The sequence below is a fragment of the Porites lutea genome, chromosome 6 (assembly GCF_958299795.1).
Source record: "Porites lutea chromosome 6, jaPorLute2.1, whole genome shotgun sequence".
NCBI lineage: Eukaryota > Metazoa > Cnidaria > Anthozoa > Scleractinia > Poritidae > Porites > Porites lutea.
The window spans coordinates 3,195,001-3,202,464 of NC_133206.1; the positions used below are offsets into that span (position 1 = coordinate 3,195,001).

At 34.8% G+C, this 7,464-nt stretch overlaps 1 protein-coding gene across 1 annotated transcript in view; it reads left to right on the forward strand.

The window, feature by feature from the left end:
• LOC140941160 (uncharacterized) overlaps positions 1–88 on the forward strand; it is a 3,017-nt gene extending 2,929 nt beyond the window's left edge. Inside the window, exon 1 of the mRNA XM_073390138.1 lies at positions 1–88. This exon is cut by the window's left edge and continues 2,929 nt beyond it. The gene's annotated coding sequence lies outside the window, so the exon portion shown is untranslated.
• The last annotated feature ends 7,376 nt before the right edge of the window (positions 89–7,464 follow it).

Below are 7,464 nucleotides of genomic sequence, written 5' to 3' on the forward strand. Positions count from 1 at the left end.
GTTAGTAAGATGAGGTAATGATTCCAGAAAAAAAAAAATAAAGAGATTTTTGAAACCGAAAAAGTGTCTTTCTTTTATTGACTTTCAATTGGCAACATATAAATAATGATATTAAATTGTCTTAAAACTAAAGAACCTTACATTGGGCCTAAAAGTGACTGTCAGATTAGTCCTATATTTTTGCAGTTTTGGTGGGTTTTGTCCTATATTTTCAGGTTGTTGAGTCCTATATTCCTATATTTTTGGACCCCTAAAGTGCTTGACACCCTGATTAGATGACTTCAGTTGATGATATGACTCAAATAATGATTGTTGGTATTCAATTATATTCTTGTCTGTCACTGCTTGCAAGACAATCTATCTCAATGTTAACAGAATTGCCAGGAATGGTTACAGTGTTTGAGCAATTTTTCCACCTTGAATACAGTGACAGTTATACTTGTAACATCCATCACTACTGTATATGCCACTCACACGTTACAGCATTTCAAACACTCTTGGCACTGAACTACAACTCATTCATTTTAACGGTGGCAATTATTGGTGTTGGTATCTACAGCACTGAGGCTGGGGTATAATGTATTTGATTTTCATGCTAGAGATATGAATAATAACAGTCATAGTGAAGGGACATGTGTATTGTTGGAAATACCATCCATGCATAAATTAGTACAATATTTTCAGACTCTGCATAGGAATGAGGATATATATGAACTTAAAGGTGTACATATTGCCACCTTTGAACCTCATCTTTTCTCAAGCAATGTTGAAAATTGTAGTGTAAATGTCAATAGTTACCAATGTTCCTGTAAACAGTGCTGCCCTATAGCAGTTTATGCAATGTTTTACTCTCTTATTAATCCTTGTGGATACTGGACTTAAGGAACTTTATTTGCCCTTGTTAGTAACCGGAATACACTGTACAAAGTTATGGTTGTGAAAACACATCTGTCAGTATCAGTGGAGCTGAGATAAACCTTACTCTCTGGGCCGTAACCACTTATGTCCTATGTCGCAATTTGGCTCCAAGCATGTCTGCATTGAAGATGTGCATATTTTCAAACACTGTCGTGAGATGACACTATTTTTGTTCTGGTTTGGGACATACTGTATAAGCTGTGTGGTTCAGCAAACAAGTGGAGTAAAGGATTTGTCTTCTCTGGTAAGATATGATGACAGTTCTTTAGCTGCAATAAGGCATGTTCAAAGTATCATACCCATAGTACGACCATGCCCAAATATACGCTCACACAGCGTCTTGTTTTAGTTACAGAACCGCGATCCAAGAAGGTTCTAACTATTTTGAAAGTTCTACTAGAAAATTGGAATGATCTCGTGTGACAGTCGTTACATAAACAACAACAAATTCTGCTTTACTGCGGTATAAATCTAAAGGTTGTATTGCACATGAAAAACAGAATGAAGCCTATGAAGAAATTTGCTTTCAAATCCCCTCAAAGATTCCGCTGTGAAATTAAATCATAGAATGTGTTTGTTATTATGATTTTTTTGCAGGACACCAGTGAGTGCCCGGCCTGAAAAGACTACTAGAACACACACAATGAAAAATAAACGAGTTCATAATACCGTATATGAAGAAGAACATGAAGAGGTCTTAATTTGATTGCAAGTAGAATAAGTTAAGACTGTGTAGCATTGTATTTTTGTCGTCAGAGGCTTAAGTGTGGTGTTGCACAAACTACAGTCAGCTCTCGGATGGAAACTATTGGGACTGGCACAAAATGTCTGTATTAATTGACAGGTGTAACTCGTATAGAGAGTAAAAAAAATGACTAAAGAATAGTAGGGACCAACTTGTTTTCCTGGAGGTGCCTTATCTTTTGATTGTACTACTGTATAATATTTCTAGCATTATATCCTCTCTCTTAATATTATGTATTGTAGTTACAAGGAAACACGAAAGTATTTTTTGAATCAAGTTTGATTAAGCCTGGCTGCAGTTAATAAATTTAACCAACAATGAAATTGAATCATACTGGACATGAAGTATACAAGTGTGCCAGGGTTGCTGGTCACACTAAAAAGTTTGGTTTTCAATGGTTTAATAGCTGTTACAGGCCATTTGTATTTCATTTGTGCAAAATTCTGTATAATTTTCTTGTTTGTACTCAGTTTGAATTTGTATGTTATATAAATATTTTATGTTGAATCTGTAAGATATATATAAAATAGCAATGTCTGGTGTCAGTGTAAGACTAGTAAGTGTTTAGTTTTTTTTTTAAGTTCCTTAGTATGTCTTGTCTGTAGTTTTCAGTGACTATTTTATTACAAAAAGCTGTTATTATCAAACAAAAATATTTGCTGGCTACTTCTTTGTGTCCTTGCGACCTCTTTGTTATTTTTTCAAGGGCAGTGAGTTATATTTTTTTCACATACTTATTCTTCATTGCACAGTAGTATTAGTGTACAAGACGGACTTTAGTTTTCATTGTCCAACTGTAATGCTCAATATTGGAGTTAGCTCAATATGGTGTTTAGAGAAGAATACTGATGTACACCAACAAATCCAAACTTTAATAGTGAAAACAGATCATCTGGCCTTGAAACTGGGCAGCAAAAAATAAATGCCATAGCAGATGATGAAATACACAACTTGATATTAAACTGAAGTAGAGAACCGATAATATATGTCTAAAAATGATGTCAGTGCTATCATCTGAGTTGTGATGCCATTTTCTTACCAAGTCACGAAATGTTAATACCGAGGTCACGGAGGTGGAACTATATTCAATACAGATATTTGTTCGCGGGGGAAAAATTGAACAAAACAGAAAACGAACGTGACAAAAAATAATTTGTTCCTTCGCTATTGCTTGCACCAAATGAATACCACGGGATAATGGCTAACGTTCGCTGGATAATCTCCCTGACGATCCAGTATACTGTCCGCCATCTGGTATATACTTCATGGTGGAAAGCCACAAGTGCACCGGTAATATACACTCTGTGTAGTGTGTAGTATTGTATCTTCTCCCTAATAGCTAGTGGTAGTTACTAGTAGTTACTTGTACTTACTAGTAGTTACTAGTAGTTAGTGGTAGTTATTAGTAGTTACTGGTAGTTACTAGTATTTAATGGTAGTTATTAGTAGTTACTGGTAGTTATTGGTAGTTACTAGTAGTTGCTGGTAGTTACTTGTAGTTGCTGGTAGTTACTAGTAGTTACTGGTAGTTATTAGTAGTTCCCGGTAGTTACTAGTAGTTATCGGTAGTTACTAGTAGTTACTGGTAGTTGGTGGTATTTATTGGTAATTACTAGTAGTTACTGGTAGTTAGTGGTAGTTATTAGTAGTTATCGGTAGTTACTAGTAGTTACTAGTAGTTACTAGTAGTTGCTAGTTGTTGTCGGTATTTACTAGTAGTTACTGGTACTATCTAGTAGTTGCTGGTAGTTACTAGTAGTTCCTAGTAGTTATCGGTAGTTACTAGTAGTTACTGGTAGCTTGTGGTATTTATTGGTAGTTACTAGTAGTTAGTGGTAACTATTAGTAGTTACTGGTAGTTACTAGTAGTTGTCGGTAGTTACTAGTAGTTACTGGTAGTTACTTGTAGTTGCTGGAAGTTACTAGTAGTTACTGGTAGTTATTAGTAGTTCCCGGTAGTTACTAGTAGTTATCGGTAGTTACTGGTAGTTGGTGGTATTTATTGGTAATTACTAGTAGTTACTGGTAGTTAGTGGTAGTTATTAGTAGTTACCGGTAGTTACTAGTAGTTATCGGTAGTTACTAGTAGTTACTAGTAGTTACTAGTAGTTGCTAGTTGTTGTCGGTATTTACTAGTAGTTACTGGTAGTTACTAGTAGTTGCTGGTAGTGACTAGTAGTTCCTAGTAGTTATCGGTAGTTACTAGTAGTTACTGGTAGTTTGTGGTATTTATTGGTAGTTACTAGTAGTTAGTGGTAACTATTAGTAGTTGACGGTAGTTACTAGTAGTTACTGGTAGTTACTAGTTGTTATCGGTAGTTACTAGTAGTTACTGGTAGTTACTAGTAGTTAGTGGTAGTTATTAGTAGTTACTGGTAGTTACTAGTATTTAATGGTAGTTATTAGTAGTTACTGGTATTCAGTAGTAGTTGATGATAGTTATTGGTATTTACAAGTAGTTACTGGTAGTTACTAGTAGTTGCTGGTAGTTACTAGTAGTTACTAGTAGTTATCGGTAGTTATTGGTATTTACTAGTAGTTGCTAGTAGTTGCTGGTAGTTACTAGTAGTTACTGGTAGTTATTAGTAGTTCCCGGTAGTTACTAGTAGTTATCGGTAGTTACTAGTAGTTACTGGTAGTTAGTGGTATTTATCGGTAATTACTTGTAGTTATCGGTAGTTATTGGTATTTACTAGTAGTTGCTAGAAGTTGCTGGTAGTTACTAGTAGTAACTGGTAGTTATTAGTAGTTCCCGGTAGTTACTAGTAGTTATCGGTAGTTACTAGTAGTTATCGGTAGTTACTAGTAGTTATCGGTAGTTACTAGTAGTTACTGGTAGTTGGTGGTAATTATTGGTAATTACTAGTAGTTACTGGTAGTTAGTGGTAGTTATTAGTAGTTACCGGTAGTTACTAGTAGTTATCGGTAGTTACTAGTAGTTACTAGTAGTTGCTAGTGGTTGCTGGTAGTTACTAGTAGTTCCTAGTAGTTATCGGTAGTTACCAGTAGTTACTGGTAGTTGGTGGTATTTATTGGTAATTACTAGTAGTTACTGGTAGTTAGTGGTAGTTATTAGTAGTTACTGGTAGTTATTAGTAGTTCCCGGTAGTTACTAGGTAGTTATCGGTAGTTACTAGTAGTTATCGGTAGTTACTAGTAGTTACTGGTAGTTGGTGGTAATTATTGGTAATTACTAGTAGTTACTGGTAGTTAGTGGTAGTTATTAGTAGTTACCGGTAGTTACTAGTAGTTATCGGTAGTTACTAGTAGTTACTAGTAGTTGCTAGTGGTTGCTGGTAGTTACTAGTAGTTCCTAGTAGTTATCGGTAGTTACTAGTAGTTACTGGTAGTTGGTGGTATTTATTGGTAGTTACTAGTAGTTAGTGGTAACTATTAGTATTTACTGGTAGTTACTAGTATTTGTCAGTAGTTACTAGTAGTTGCTGGTAGTTACTAGTTGTTATCGGTAGTTACTAGTAGTTACTGGTAGTTACTAGTAGTTGTCGGTAGCTACTAGTAGTTACTGGTATTTACCAGTACTTAGTGATAGTTATTAGTAGTTTCTGGTAGTTACTAGTATTTAATGGTAGTTATTAGTAGGTACTGGTATTCAGTAGTAGTTGATGGTAGTTATTGGTATTTACTAGTAGTTGCTGGTAGTTACTAGTAGTTACTAGTAATTATCGGTAGTTATTGGTATTTACTAGTAGTTGCTAGTAGTTGCTGGTAGTTACTAGTAGTTACTGGTAGTTATTAGTAGTTCCCGGTAGTTACTGGTAGTTATCGGTAGTTACTAGTAGTTACTGGTAGTTGGTGGTATTTATTGGTAATTACTAGTAGTTACTGGTAGTTAGTGGTGGTTATTAGTAGTTACTGGTAGTTACTAGTAGTTATCGGTAGTTACTAGTAGTTACTAGTAGTTACTAGTAGTTACTAGTAGTTACTAGTAGTTGCTAGTTGTTGTCGGTATTTACTAGTAGTTACTGGTAGTTACTAGTAGTTACTAGTAATTATAGGTAGTTATTGGTATTTACTAGTAGTTGCTAGTAGTTCCCGGTAGTTACTAGTAGTTATCGGTAGTTAAAGTAGTTACTGGTATTTGGTGGTATTTATTGGTAATTACTAGTAGTTACTGGTAGTTAGTGGTAGTTATTAGTAGTTACTGGTAGTTACTAGTAGTTATCGGTAGTTACTAGTAGTTACTGGTAGTTACTAGTAGTTGTCGGTAGCTACTAGTAGTTACTGGTATTTACCAGTACTTAGTGATAGTTATTAGTAGTTACTGGTAGTTGCTAGTATTTAATGGTAGTTATTAGTAGGTACTGGTATTCAGTAGTAGTTGATGGTAGTTATTGGTATTTACTAGTAGTTGCTGGTAGTTACTAGTAGTTACTAGTAATTATCGGTAGTTATTGGTATTTACTAGTAGTTGCTAGTAGTTGCTGGTAGTTACTAGTAGTTACTGGTAGTTATTAGTAGTTCCCGGTAGTTACTGGTAGTTATCGGTAGTTACTAGTAGTTACTGGTAGTTGGTGGTATTTATTGGTAATTACTAGTAGTTACTGGTAGTTAGTGGTGGTTATTAGTAGTTACTGGTAGTTACTAGTAGTTATCGGTAGTTACTAGTAGTTACTAGTAGTTACTAGTAGTTGCTAGTTGTTGTCGGTATTTACTAGTAGTTACTGGTAGTTACTAGTAGTTCCTAGTAGTTATCGGTAGTTACTAGTAGTTACTGGTAGTTGGTGGTATTTATTGGTAGTTACTAGTAGTTAGTGGTAACTATTAGTAGTTACTGGTAGTTACTAGTAGTAGTCGGTAGTTACTAGTAGTTACTGGTAGTTACTAGTTGTTATCGGTAGTTATTAGTAGTTACTGGTATTTACTAGTAGTTAGTGGTAGTTATTAGTAGTTACTGGTAATTACTAGTAGTTAATGGTAGTTATTAGTAGTTACTGGTATTCAGTAGTAGTTGATGGTAGTTATTGGTATTTACTAGTAGTTGCTGGTAGTTACTAGTAGTTGCTGGTAGTTACTAGTAGTTATCGGTAGTTACTAGTAGTTACTGGTAGTTACTAGTAGTTGTCGGTAGTTATTAGTAGTTACTGGTATTTACTAGTAGTTAGTGGTAGTTATTAGTAGTTACTGGTAGTTACTAGTAGTTAATGGTAGTTATTAGTAGTTACTGGTATTCAGTAGTAGTTGATGGTAGTTATTGGTATTTACTAGTAGTTGCTGGTAGTTACTAGTAGTTGCTGGTAGTTACTAGTAGTTACTAGTAGTTATCGGTAGTTATTGGTATTTACTAGTAGCTGCTAGTAGTTGCTGGTAGTTACTAGTAGTTACTGGTAGTTATTAGTAGTTACTGGTAGTTACTAGTAGTTCCTAGTGGTTATCGGTAGTTACTAGCAGTTACTGGTAGCTAGTGGTATTTATTGGTAGTTACTAGTAGTTAGTGGTACTTATTAGTAGTTACTGGTAGTTACTAGTAGTTGTCGGTAGTTACTAGTAGTTACTGGTAGTTGTCGGTAGTTACTAGTAGTTACTGGTAGTTACTAGTAGTTACTAGTAGTTCCTAGTAGTTATCAGTAGTTACTGGTAGTTGGTGGTATTTATTGGTAGTTATTAGTAGTTAGTGGTAGTTATCAGTAATTGTCGGTAGTTACTAGTAGTTGCTGGTAATTACTAGTAGTTGTAGGTAGTTACTAGTAGTTGATGGTATTTACTAGTAGTTGTCGGTAATTGCTAGTAGTTACTAGTATTTTCTGGTAGTTACTTGTAGTTACTAGTGGTTAATGTTAGTT